Source organism: Carica papaya, chromosome 8 (genome assembly GCF_054855325.1).
Source record: "Carica papaya isolate Zhongbai chromosome 8, ASM5485532v1, whole genome shotgun sequence".
NCBI lineage: Eukaryota > Viridiplantae > Streptophyta > Magnoliopsida > Brassicales > Caricaceae > Carica > Carica papaya.
This window is the reverse complement of record NC_142316.1, coordinates 17928303-17941442: the sequence shown is the minus strand read 5'-3', so window position 1 is coordinate 17941442 and position 13140 is coordinate 17928303. Positions and strand designations below refer to the sequence as shown.

Sequence of the window (13140 nt, the reverse complement as noted above, 5' to 3'; positions counted from 1 at the left end):
CTCCCATCATTTGTTTCCTTGTGCGTTCACACTACACCTCTCCTTCTCGTTCTAATATCGATTAAAATGCCCCTGATTCTTGACTCACATTTGCGTATAAACCAGCGGACTATAGTTCCAGTCGCGCGTAACGTCGAACGACTCATCTGAAAAAAAATTGTTGCAATACGAGGACTTCCCAAGAGGTCACCCATCCGAGTACTACTCTCACCCAAGCACACTTAACTGCAGAGTTCTAATGGGATCCAGTGCATTAGTGCTGGTATGATGCCACTTGTTTAATTTTGCGCTTCAAATACATACACTCCTTCTCTTTTCTTCCTCCTCCCGTCATTTGTTTCCTTGTGCGTGCGCACTGCACCTCCCGTACTCATTCTAATATCATGTAAAATGCCACGACGCCGTAACTCACATTTGCGAATAAACCTACGGACCGTAAATCAAGTCGCGCGTAACGTCGAAAGAATCATCTGCAAAAAGATGGGTGCAACACGAGGACTCCCAAGAAAATGGGTGAAATATAAGGACTTCGCAGGAGGTCACCCATCCGAGTACTTTTCTCGCCTAAGCACCTTTAACTGCAGAGTTCTGATAGAATCCGTTGCATTAGTGCTGGTTTGATCCATCATGTTTCATTCTGCACTGCAAATACATACACTTTTTCTCCTCCCATCCCCCCTCCGCAGTTAAGTGTTCTTGGGCGAGAGTAGTACTCGGATGGGTGTCCTCCTGGGAAGTCCTCGTGTCGAACTAATTTTTTTTTTCAGACGGGTCGTTCGACGTTACGCGCGACTGGAACTAGGGTCCACTGGTTTATACGCAAATGTGAGTAAAGAAGCAGGGGCATTTTAATCGATATTAGAACGAGAAGGAGAGATGCAGAGTGTACGCACAAGGAAACAAATGACGGGAGGGGGGATGGAGGGAGAAAAAGTGTATGTATTTGCAGCGCAGAATGAAAGATGAGCAATCATACCAGCACCAATGCAACGGATTCTATCAGAACTCCGCAAGTTAAGGGTGCTTGGGCGAGAGTAGCACTAGAATGGGTGACCTCCTGCGAAGTCCTTATATTTCACCCATGTTCTTAGGAAGTCCTCGTGTTGCACCCATTTTTTTGCAGATGATTCTTTCATCGATACGCGCAACTTGAATTATGGTCCTCAGGTTTATTCGCAAATGTGAGTCACGGCACCGTAGCATTTTACTTGATATTAGAACGAGCACGGGAGGTGCAGTGCGCACGCACAAGGAAACAAATGACGGGAGGGGGAAGAAAGGTGAGGAGTTTATGTATTTGCAGCGCGAAATTAAACAGGTGCGATCATACCAGCACTAATGCACCGGATCCCATCAGAACTCCACAGTTAAGTGTGCTTGGGCGAGAGTAGTACTCGGATGGGTGACCTCTTGGGATGTCCTTGTGTTGCACTAATTTTTTTTTTCAGACGGGTCGTTCAACATTACGCGCGACTGGAACTAGGGTCCACTGGTTTATACACAAATGTGAGTCAACAAGCAGGGGCATTTTAATCGATATTAGAACGAGAAGGAGAGATACAGAGTGCACGCACAAGGAATCCGCTGCATTAGTGCTGGTATGATCGCACCTGTTTAATCTGCACTGCAAATACATACACTCTTTCTCCTCCCATCCCCCCTCCCGTCATTTGTTTCCTTGTGCGTGCCCTCTGCATCTCTCTTTCTCGTTCTAATATCAAGTAATATGCCCCGGCACCGTGACTCACATTTGTAAATAAACCAGCGGTTTATAATTCCATTCGCGTGTAACGTCGAACAACCCATCCGAATACTAATCTCGCCCAAGTACACTTCACTGCGGAGTTCTGATGGGATTCGGTGCATTAGTGCTGGTATGATCGCACCTGTTTAATTTTGCGCTGTAAATACATAAACTCATTCCCCTTTCTTCCCCCTCCCGTCATTTGTTTCCTTGTGCGTGCGCACTGCACCTCCCGTTCTCGTTCTAATATCAAGTAAAATGCTACAGCGCCGTGACTCACATTTGCGAATAAACCTAAGGACCATAATTCAAGTCGCGTTGAACGTCGAAAGAATCATTTGCAAAAAAATAGGTGTAACACGAGGACTTCACAAGAAAATGGGTGACATATAAGGACTTCGCAGGAGGTAACCCATGCTAGTACTACTCTCGCCCAAGCACCCTTACCTACGGAGTTCTGATAGAATCCGATGCATTGGTGCTGGTATGACCGCACCTGTTTAATTTCATGCTGAAAATACATACACTCCTTCTCCTTCCCTCCCCCTCCCATCAATTGTTTCCTTGTGCGTTCACACTGCACCTCTCCTTCTCGTTCTAATATCGATTAAAATGCCCCTGCTTCTTGACTCACATTTGCGTATAAACCAGCGGACCCTAGTTCTAGACGCGCGTAACGTCGAACGACCCGTCTGAAAAAAAATTGGTGCAACACGAGGACTTCCCAGGAGGTCACCCATCCGAGTTCTAATCTCGCCCAAGCACACTTCACTGCGGAGTTCTGATGGGATCCGGTGCATTAGTGCCGGTATGATCGCAGTTGTTCAATTTCGCGCTGCAAATACATAAACTCATTCCCCTTTCTTCCCCCTCCCGTCATTTGTTTCCCTGTGCGTGCGCACTGCACCTCCCGTTCTCGTTCTACTATCAAGTAAAATGCCACGGCGCCGTGACTCACATTTGCGAATAAACCTGAGTACCATAATTCAAGTCGCGCGTAACGTCGAACTGCAAATCTGAAAAAAAGAAAATGGGTACAACACGAGAACTTCCCAGAAGGTAACCCATCATTGTACTACTTTCGCCAAAGTACACTTAACTGCAGAGTTCTAATGGGATCCGGTGCATTTGTGCTGGTGTGACCGCACCTGTTTAATTTTGTGCAGAAAATACATACACTCCATCTTCCCTCCCCCCCTCCCATCATTTGTTTCCTTGTGCGTTCACACTGCACCTCTCATTCTCGTTCTAATATCGATTAAAATGCCCCTGATTCTTGACTCACATTTGCGTATAAACCAGCGGACCATAGTTCCAGTCGCGCGTAACGTCGAACGACCCATCTGAAAAAAAATTTTTGCGATACGAGGACTTCCCAAGAGGTCACCCATCCGAGTACTACTCTCGCCCAAGCACACTTAACTGCAGAGTTCTGATGGGATCCAGTGCATTAGTGCTGGTATGATGCCAATTATTTAATTTTGCGCTTCAAATACATATACTCCTTCTCTTTTCTTCCTCCTCCCGTCATTTATTTCCTTGTGCGTGCGCACTGCACCTCCCGTACTCGTTCTAATATCAAGTAAAATGCCACGGCGCTGTGAATCACATTTGCGAATAAACCTGCGGACCATAAATCAAGTCGCGCGTAACGTCGAAAGATTCATCTGCAAAAAGATGGGTGCAACACGAGGACCTCCCAAGAAAATGGGTGAAATATAAGAACTTCGCAGGAGGTCACCCATCCGAGTACTTTTCTTGCCCAAGCACCCTTAACTGCGGAGTTCTGATAGAATCCGTTGCATTAGTGCTGGTATGATCCATCATGTTTCATTCTGCACTGCAAATACATACACTCTTTCTCCTTCCATCCCCCCTCCCGTCTTTGGTTTCCTTGTGCGTGCACTCTGTATCTCTCTTTCTCGTTCTAATATCAAGTAATATGACCCGGCACTGTGACTCACTTTTGCAAATGAACCAGCGGTTCATAATTCCATTCGCGCGTAACATCGAACAACCCATCCGAAAAAAAATAGGTGCAACACGAGGGCTTCCCAGGTGGTCACCCATCCGAGTACTACTCTCGCCCAAGCGCACTTAACTGCGGAGTTCTGTTGGGATCCGGGGCTTTAGTGCTGGTATGATCGCATAAGTTTAATTTTGCGCTGCAAATACATACAGTCCTTCTCCTTTCTTCCCGCTCCCGTCATTTGTTTCCTTGTGTGTTCACACTTCACCTCTCATTCTCGTTCTAATATCGATTAAAATGCCCCTGCTTCTTGACTCACATTTGCGTATAAACCAGCGGACCCTAGTTCCAGACGCGCGTAACGTCGAACGATCCGTCTGAAAAAAATTGGTGCGACACGAGGACTTCTCAGGAGGTCACCCATCCGAGTACTAATCTCGCCCAAGCACACTTAACTGCGTAGTTCTGATAAGATCCGATGCATTAGTGCTGGTATGATCGCACAGATTTAATTTTGCGCTACAAATACATAAACTCATTCTCCTTTCTTCCCCCTCCCGTCATTCGTTTCCTTGTGCGTGCGCACTGCACCTCCCGTGCTCGTTCTAATACCAAGTAAAATGCTAAGGTGCCGTGACTCACATTTGTGAATAAACTTGAGAACCATAATTAAACTCGCGCGTATCGTCGAAAGAATCATCTGTAAAAAAAAAGGGTGCAACACGAGGACTTCCTAAGAAAATTGGTAAAATATAAGGACTTCGCAGGAGGTAACCCATGCTAGAACTACTCTCGCCCAAGCACCCTTACGTACGGAGTTCTGATAGAATCCGTTGCATTAGTGCTGGTACGATCGCACCTGTTTCATTTCGTGCTAAAAATATATACACTCCTTCTCCTTCCCTCCCCCTCCCATCAATTGTTTCCTTGTGCGTTCACACTGCACCTCTCCTTCTCGTTCTAATATCGATTAAAATGCCCCTTCTTCCTGACTCACATTTGCGTATAAACCAGCGGACCCTAGTTCCAGTCGCGCGTAACGTCGAACGACCCGTCTGAAAAAAAATTGGTGCGACACGAGGATTTCCTAGGAGGTCACCCATCCAGTACTACTCTCGCCCAAGCACACTTAACTGCAGAGTTCTGATGGGATCCAGTGCATTAGTGCTGGTATGATGCCATTTGTTTAATTTTCCGCTTCAAATACATACACTCCTTCTCTTTTCTTCCTCATCCCGTCATTTGTTTCCTTGTGCGTGCGCACTGCACCTCCCGTACTCGTTCTAATATCAAGTTAAATGCCACGGCGCCATGACTCACATTTGCGAATAAACCTGCGCACCATAAATCAAGTCGCGCGTAACGTCGAAAGAATCATCTACAAAACGATAAGTGCAACACGAGGACCACCCAAGAAAATGGGTGAAATATAAGGACTTCGCAGAAGGTCACCCATCCGAGTACTTTTTCTCGCCCAAGCACCCTTAACTGCGGAGTTCTGATAGAATCCGTTGCATTAGTGCTGGTATGAGCCCTCATGTTTCATTCTGCACTGCAAATACATACACTCTTTCTCCTCCCATCCCCCCTCCAGTCATTTGTTTCCTTGTGCGTGCACTCTGCATCTCTCTTTCTCGTTCTAATATCAAGTAAAATGACCCAGCACCGTGACTCACCTTTGCAAATGAACCAGCGGTTTATAATTTCATTCGCGCGTAACGTCGAACAACCCATCCGAAAAAAAATAGGTGCAACACGAGGGCTTCCCAAGTTGTCACCCATCCGAGTACTACACTCGCCCAAGCACACTTAACTGCGGAGTTCTGATGGGATCCGGAGTTTTGGTGCTGGTATGATCGCACCTGTTTAATTTCGCGCTGCAAATACATACACTCCTTCTCCTTTCTTCCCCCTACGGTCATTTGTTTCCTTGTGTGTTCACACTTTACCTCTCATTCTCGTTCTAATATCATTTAAAATGCCCCTTATTCATGACTCACATTTGTGTATAAACCAGTGGACCCTAGTTCCAGACGCGTGTAACGTCCAACGACCCGTCTGAAAAAAAATTGGCGTAACACGAGGACTTCCCAGGAGGTCACCCATCCGAGTACTACTCTCGCCCAAACACACTTAACTGCGGAGTTCTGATGGGATCCGGTGCATTAGTGCTGGTATGATCGCACCCGTTTAATTTTGCGCTGCAAATACATAAACTCCTTCTCCTTTCTTCCCCCTCCCGTTATTTGTTTCCTTGTGCGTGCGCACTGCACCTCCCGTGCTCGTTCTAATATCAAGTAAAATGCTACGGTGCCGTGACTCACATTTGTGAATAAACCTGAGGACCATAATTCAAGTCGCGCGTAACGTCGAAAGAATCATCTGCAAAAAAATGGGTGCAACACGAGGACTTTCTAAGAAAATAGGTGAAATATAAGGACTTCGGATGAGGTCACCCATTCTAGTGCTACTCTCGCCCAAGCACCCTTAACTTGCAGAGTTCTGATAGAATCCGTTGCATTGGTGCTGGTTTGATCGCTCATATTTCATTCTGCGCTGCAAATACATACACTATTTCTCCCTCCATCCCCTCTCCCGTCATTCGTTTCCTTGTGCGTGTACTCTGCATCTCTTTTTCTCGTTCTAATATCAAGTAAATGGCCCTAGCATCGTGACTCACCTTTGCGAATGAACTAGCGGTTTATAATTGCATTCACGCGTAACGTCGAGCGACCCATCCGAAAAAAAATGGGTGCAACATGAGGACTTCCCAGGAGGTCACCATAAATCAAGTCGCGCGTAACGTCGAAAGAATCATCTGCAATAAGATGGGTGCAACACGAGGACCTCCCAAGAAAATGGGTGAAATATAAGGACTTCGCAGGAGATCACCCATCCGAGTACTTTTCTCGCCCAAGCACCCTTAACTGCGGAGTTCTGATAGAATCCTTTGCATTAGTGCTGGTATGATCCCTCATGTTTCATTTTGCACTGCAAATACATACACTCTTTCTCCTCCCATCCCCCCTCCCGTCATTTGTTTCCTTGTGCGTGCACTCTGCATCTCTCTTTCTCGTTCTAATATCAAGTAATATGCCCCGGCACCGTGACTCACCTTTGCAAATGAACCAGCGGTTTATAATTCCATTCGCGCGTAATGTCAAACAACCCATCCGAAAAAAATAGGTGCAACACGAGGGCTTCCCAGGTGGTCACCCATCCGAGTACTACTCTCGCCCAAGCACACTTAACTGCGGAGTTCTGATGGGATCCGGGGCTTTAGTGATGGTATGATCGCACCTGTTTAATTTCGCACTGCAAATACATACACTCCTTCTCCTTTCTTCCCCCTTCGGTCATTTGTTTCCTTGTGCGTTCACACTTCACCTCTCATTCTCGTTCTAATATCGATTAAAATGCCCCTGCTTCTTGACTCACATTTGCGTATAAACCAGCGGACCCTAATTCCAGTCGCGCGTAACGTCGAACGACCCGTCTGAAAAAAAATTGGTGCGACACGAGGACTTCCAAAGAGGTCACCCATCCGAGTACTACTCTCCCCCAAGCACACTTAACTGCGTAGTTCTGATGGGATCGGGTGCATTAGTGCTGGAATGATTGCGCCTGTTTAATTTCGCGCTGCAAATACATAAACTCATTCCCCTTTCGTCCCCCTCCTGTCATTTGTTTCCTTGTGCGTGCGCACTGTAGCTCCCGTTCTCGTTCTAATATCAAGTAAAATGCTACAGCGCCGTGACTCACATTTGCGAATAAACCTGAGGACCATAATTCAAGTCGCGCGTAATGTCGAAAGAATCATCTGCAAAAAAATGGGTACAACACGAGGACTTCCTAAGAAAATGGGTGAAATATAAGGACTTCGCAGGAGGTCACCCATCCTAGTGCTACTCTCGCCCAAGCACCCTTAACTTGCGGAGTTCTGATAGAATCCGTTGCATTGGTGCTGGTATGATTGCTCATGTTTCATTCTGCGCTGTAAATACATACACTTTTTCTCCCTCCATCCCCCCTCCCGTCATTTGTTTCCTTGTGCGTGCACTCTGCATCTCTCCTTCTCATTCTAATATCGATTAAAATGCCCCTGTTTCTTGACTCACATTTGTGTATAAAAAAGTGGACCCTAGTTCCAGTCGCGCGTAACGTCGAACGATCCGTCTGAAAAGAAAAATTAGTGCGACACGAGGACTTCCCAGGAGGTCACCCATCCGAGTACGACTCTCGCCCAAGCACACTTAACTGCGGAGTTCTGATGGGATCCGGTGCATTAGTGCTGGTATGATCGCACCTGTTTAATTTCGCGCTGCAAATACATAAACTACTTCTCCTTTCTTCCCCCTCCCGTCATTTGTTTCCTTGTGCGTGCGCACTGCACCTCTCGTTCTCGTTCAAATATCAAGTAAAATGCCACAGCGTCGTGACTCACATTTGCGAATAAATCTGCGAACCATAATTAAAGTCGCACGGCACATCTGAAAAAAAGAAAATGGGTGAAACACGAGAACTTCCCATGAGGTAACCCATCATTGTACTACTTTCGTCAAAGCACACTTAACTGCGGAGTTCTGATGGGATCCGATACATTTGTGCTGGTGTGACCGCACCTGTTTAATTTCGTGCTGAAAATACATACACTCCTTCTTCCCTCCCCCCTCCCATCATTTGTTTCCTTGTGCGTTCACACAGCACCTCTCCTTCTCGTTCTAATATCGATTAAAATACCCCTGATTCTTGACTCACATTTGCGTATAAACAAGCGGACCATAGTTCCAGTCGCGTGTAATGTCGAACGACCCATCTAAAAAAAATTGTTGCGATACAAGGACTTCCCAAGAGGTCACCCATCCGAGTTCTATTCTCTCCCAAGCACACTTAACTGCAAAGTTCTGATTGGATCCAGTGCATTAGTGCTGGTATGATGCCACTAGTTTAATTTTGCGCTTCAATTACATACACTCCTTCTCTTTTCTTCCTCATCCCGTCATTTGTTTCCTTGTGCATGCGCACTGCACCTCCCGTACTCATTCTAATATCAAGTAAAATTCTACGGCGCCGTGACTCACATTTGCGAATAAACCTGCGGACCATAAATCAAGTCGCGCGTAACGTCGAAAGAATCATCTGCAAAAAGACGGGTGCAACACGAGGACCTCCCAAGAAAATGGGTGAAATATAAGGACTTCGTAGGAGGTCACCCATCCGAGTACTTTTCTCGCCCAAGCACCCTTAACTGCGGAGTTCTGATAGAATCCGTTGCATTAGTGCTGGTATGATCCCACATATTTCATTCTGCACTGCAAATACATACACTCTTTCTCCTTCCATCCCCCCTCCCGTCCTTTGTTTCTTTGTGCGTGCACTCTGCATCTCTCTTTCTCATTCTAATATCAAGTAATATGACCCGGCACCGTGACTCACCTTTGCAAATGAACCAGCGGTTTATAATTCCATTCACGCGTAACGTCGAACAACCCATCCTAAAAAAAATAGGTGCAACACGTGGGCTTCCCAAGTGGTCACCCATCCGAGTACTACCCTCGCCCAAGCACACTTAACTGCGGAGTTCTGATGGGATCCGGAGCTTTAGTGCTGGTATGATCGCACCTGTTTAATTTCGCGCTGCAAATACATACACTCCTTCTCCTCTCTTCCCCCTCCCGTCATTTGTTTCCTTGTGCGTTCACACTTCACCTCTCATTCTCGTTCTAATATCGATTAAAATGCCCCTGCTTCTTGACTCACATTTGCGTATAAACCAGCGGACCCTAGTTCCAGACGCGGGTAACGTCGAACGACCCGTCTGAAAAAAAATTGGTGCGACACGAGGACTTCCCAGGAGGTCAACCACCCGAGTACTAATCTCGCCCAAGCACACTTAACTACGGAGTTCTGATGGGATCCGGGGCTTTAGTGCTGGTATGATCGCACCGGTTTAGTTTCGCGCTGCAAATATATACACTCCTTCTCCTTTCTTCCCCCTCCCGTCATTTGTTTCCTTATGCGTGCGCACTGCACCTCCCGTCCTTGTTCTAATATCAAGTAAAATGCTACAGCGCCGTGAATCACATTTGCGAATAAACCTGAGGACCGTAATTCAAGTAGCGCATAACGTCGAAAGAATCATCTGCAAAAAAATGGGTGCAACACGAGGACTTCACAAGAAAATGGGTGAAATATAAGGACTTCGCAGGAGGTAACCCATGCTAGTACTACTCTCGCCCAAGCACCCTTACCTACGGAGTTCTGATAGAATCTGTTGCATTAGTGCTGGTATGATCGCACCTGTTTAATTTCGCGCTGCAAATGCATACACTCCTTCTCCTTTCTTCCCCCTCCCGTCATTTGTTTCCTTGTGCGTTCACACTTCACCTCTCATTCTCGTTATAATATCGATTAAAATGCCCCTACTTCTTGACTCACATTTGCTTATAAACCAGCGGACCCTAGTTCCAGACACGCGTACCGTCGAACGACCCGTCTGAAAAAAAATTAGTGCGACACGAGGACTTCCCAGGAGGTCACCCATCCGAGTACTAATCTCGCCTAAGCATAATTCACTGCGGAGTTCTGATGGGATCCGGTGCATTAGTACTGGTATGATCGCACCTCCGCAGTTAAGTGTGCTTGGGCGAGAGTAGTACTCAGATGGGTGACCTCCTGGGAAGTCCTCGTGTCGCACCAATTTTTTTTCAGACGGGTCGTTCGACGTTACGCGCGACTGGAACTAGGGTCCGCTGGTTTATACGCAAATGTGAGTCAAGAAGCAGGGGCATTTTAATCGATATTAGAACGAGAAGGAGAGGTGCAGTGTGAACGCACAAGGAAACAATTTATGGGAGGGGGAGAGAAGGAGAAGGAGTGTCTGTATTTTCAGCACGAAATGAAACAGGTGCGATCATACCAGCACTAATTCAACGGATTCTATCAGAACTCCGAAAGTAAGGGTGCTTGGGCGAGAGTACTACTAGCATGGGTTACCTCCTGCGAAGTCCTTATATTTCACCCATTTTCTTGTGAAGTCCTCGTGTTGCACCCACTTTTTTGCAGATTATTCTTTCGACATTACGCGCGACTTGAATTATGGTCCTCAGGTTTATTCGCAAATGTGATTCACGGCGCTGTAGCATTTTACTTGATATTAGAACGAGAACGGGAGGTACAGTGCGCACGCACAAGGAAACAAATGATGGGAGGGGGAAGAAAGGGGAATGAGTTTATGTATTTGCAGTGCAAAATTAAACAGATGTGTCGTTCGACGTTACGCGCAACTTTAATTATGGTTCGCAGATTTATTCGCAAATGTGAGTCACGGCGCTGTGGCATTTTACTTGATATTTGAACGAGAACGAGAGGTGCAGTGCGCACGCACAAAAAAACAAATGACGGGAGGGGGAAGAAAGGGGAATGAGTTTATGTATTTGTAGCGCAAAATTAAACAGTTGCGATCATACCAGCACTAATGCACCGGATCCGATCAGAACTCCGCAGTGAAGTGTGCTTGGGCGAGATTAGCACTCGGATGGGTGACCTCCTGGGAAGTCCTCGTGTCGCACCAATTTTTTTTCAGACGGGTCGTTCGACGTTACGCGCGTCTGGAACTAGGGTCCGCTGGTTTATACGCAAATATGAGTCAAGAAACAGGGGCATTTTAATCGATATTAGAACGAGAATGAGAGGTGAAGTGTGAACGCTCAAGGAAACAAATGACGGGAGGGGGAAAAAAGGAGAAGGAGTTTATGTATTTGGAGCGCAAAATTAAACAGGTGTTATCATACGAGCACTAATGCACCGGATCCCATCAGAACTCCGCACTTAAGTGTGCTTGGGCGAGAGTAGTACTTGGATGGGTGACCTCCTGGGAATTCCTTGTGTTGCACTAATTTTTTTTTTCAGACGGGTCGTTCGACGTTACGCGCGACTGGAACTAGAGTCCACTGGTTTATATGCAAATGTGAGTCAAGAAGCAGAGGCATTTTAATCGATATTAGAACGAGAAGGAGAGATACAGAGTGCACGCACAAGGAAACAAATGACGGGAGGGGGGATGGAGGGAGAAAAAGTGTATGTATTTGCAGCGCAGAATGAAACATGAGCAATCATCCCAGCACCAATGCAACGGATTCAATCAGAACTCTGCAAGTTAAAGGGTGCTTGGGCGAGAGTAGCACTAGGATGGGTGACCTCCTGCGAAGTCCTTATATTTCACCCATTTTCTTAGGAAGTCCTCGTGTTGCACCCATTTTTTTGCAGATGATTCTTTCGACGATACGCACGACTTGAATTATGGTCCTCAGGTTTATTCGCAAATGTGAGACACGGCACCGTAGCAATTTACTTGATATTAGAACGAGCACGGTAGGTGCAGTGCGCACGCACAAGGAAACAAATGACGGGAGGGGGAAGAAAGGAGAAGGAGTTTATGTATTTGCAGCGCAAAATTAAATAGGTGCGATCATACCAGCACTAATGCACCGGATCCCATCAGAACTCCGCAGTCAAGTGTGCTTGTGCGAGAGTAGTACTCGGATGGGTGACCTCCTGGGAAGTCCTCGTATCGCACCAATTTTTTTTCAGACGGGTCATTCGACGCTACGCGCGACTGGAACTAGTGTCCGCTGGTTTATACACAAATGTGAGTCAAGAAGCAGGGGCATTTTAATCGATATTAGAACGAGAATGAGAGGTGCAGTGTGAACGCACAAGGAAACAATTGATGGAAGGGGGAGGAAAGGAGAAGGAGTGTATGTATTTTCAGAACGAAATGAAACAGGTGCGATCATACCAGCACTAATGCAACGGATTCTATCAGAACTCCGTAGGTAAGGGTGCTTGGGCGAGAGTAGTACTAGCATGGGTTACCTCCTGCGAAGTCCTTATATTTCACCCATTTTCTTGTGAAGTCCTCGTGTTGCACCCATTTTTTTGCAGATGATTCTTTCGACGTTACGCGCGACTTGAATTATGGTCCTCAGGTTTATTGGCAAATGTGAGTCATGGCGCCGTGGCATTTTACTTGATATTAGAACGAGAACGGGAGGTGCAGTGCGCACGCACAAGGAAACAAATGGCGGGAGGGGGAAGAAAGGAGAATGAGTATATGTATTTGCAGCGCAAAATTAAACAGGCGCGATCATAACAGCACTAATGCACCGGATCCCATCAGAACTCCGCAGTTAAGTGTGCTTGGGCGAGATTAGTACTCGGATGGGTGACCTCCTTGGAAGTTCTCGTGTCGCACAAATTTTTTTTCAGACGGGTCGTTCGACGTTACGCGCTTCTGGAACTAGGGTCCGCTGGTTTATACGCAAATGTGAGTCAAGAAGCAGGGGCATTTTAATCGATATTAGAACGAGAATGAGAGGTGAAGTGTGAACGCACAAGGAAACAAATGACGGGAGGGGGAAGAAAG

General features: G+C 46.5%; 5 non-coding genes and 15 pseudogenes across 5 annotated transcripts; 5 read left to right on the top strand and 15 right to left on the bottom strand.

Annotated features, from left to right (window-relative positions):
* Positions 1–157: 157 nt before the first annotated feature.
* Positions 158–275, bottom strand: LOC148246546 (5S ribosomal RNA; annotated as a pseudogene).
* A 1041-nt stretch (positions 276–1316) lies between these two features.
* LOC148246545 (5S ribosomal RNA) lies at positions 1317–1435 on the top strand (annotated as a pseudogene).
* Positions 1436–2447: 1012 nt separating this feature from the next.
* Positions 2448–2566, bottom strand: LOC148246544 (5S ribosomal RNA; annotated as a pseudogene).
* A 209-nt stretch (positions 2567–2775) lies between these two features.
* On the bottom strand, positions 2776–2894 carry LOC148246543 (5S ribosomal RNA; annotated as a pseudogene).
* Positions 2895–3098: 204 nt separating this feature from the next.
* On the bottom strand, positions 3099–3217 carry LOC148246542 (5S ribosomal RNA; annotated as a pseudogene).
* A 560-nt stretch (positions 3218–3777) lies between these two features.
* On the bottom strand, positions 3778–3896 carry LOC148246541 (5S ribosomal RNA; annotated as a pseudogene).
* Positions 3897–4100: 204 nt separating this feature from the next.
* Positions 4101–4219, bottom strand: LOC148246540 (5S ribosomal RNA; annotated as a pseudogene).
* Positions 4220–4777: 558 nt separating this feature from the next.
* On the bottom strand, positions 4778–4896 carry LOC148246539 (5S ribosomal RNA; annotated as a pseudogene).
* Positions 4897–5458: 562 nt separating this feature from the next.
* On the bottom strand, positions 5459–5577 carry LOC148246538 (5S ribosomal RNA; annotated as a pseudogene).
* Positions 5578–5782: 205 nt separating this feature from the next.
* Positions 5783–5901, bottom strand: LOC148246537 (5S ribosomal RNA; annotated as a pseudogene).
* Positions 5902–6896: 995 nt separating this feature from the next.
* On the bottom strand, positions 6897–7015 carry LOC148246536 (5S ribosomal RNA). Its single transcript, XR_015814588.1, has one exon. It is a non-coding gene; the product is annotated as a 5S ribosomal RNA (ribosomal RNA).
* An 887-nt stretch (positions 7016–7902) lies between these two features.
* On the bottom strand, positions 7903–8021 carry LOC148246535 (5S ribosomal RNA). Its single transcript, XR_015814495.1, has one exon. It is a non-coding gene; the product is annotated as a 5S ribosomal RNA (ribosomal RNA).
* Positions 8022–8218: 197 nt separating this feature from the next.
* LOC148246534 (5S ribosomal RNA) lies at positions 8219–8337 on the bottom strand (annotated as a pseudogene).
* An 881-nt stretch (positions 8338–9218) lies between these two features.
* Positions 9219–9337, bottom strand: LOC148246533 (5S ribosomal RNA). Its single transcript, XR_015814795.1, has one exon. It is a non-coding gene; the product is annotated as a 5S ribosomal RNA (ribosomal RNA).
* A 205-nt stretch (positions 9338–9542) lies between these two features.
* Positions 9543–9661, bottom strand: LOC148246532 (5S ribosomal RNA). Its single transcript, XR_015815006.1, has one exon. It is a non-coding gene; the product is annotated as a 5S ribosomal RNA (ribosomal RNA).
* A 559-nt stretch (positions 9662–10220) lies between these two features.
* LOC148246531 (5S ribosomal RNA) lies at positions 10221–10339 on the bottom strand (annotated as a pseudogene).
* An 829-nt stretch (positions 10340–11168) lies between these two features.
* On the top strand, positions 11169–11287 carry LOC148246530 (5S ribosomal RNA; annotated as a pseudogene).
* Positions 11288–11492: 205 nt separating this feature from the next.
* Positions 11493–11611, top strand: LOC148246529 (5S ribosomal RNA; annotated as a pseudogene).
* Positions 11612–12175: 564 nt separating this feature from the next.
* Positions 12176–12294, top strand: LOC148246528 (5S ribosomal RNA). The gene has a single exon (XR_015815450.1). It is a non-coding gene; the product is annotated as a 5S ribosomal RNA (ribosomal RNA).
* Positions 12295–12853: 559 nt separating this feature from the next.
* Positions 12854–12972, top strand: LOC148246527 (5S ribosomal RNA; annotated as a pseudogene).
* The last annotated feature ends 168 nt before the right edge of the window (positions 12973–13140 follow it).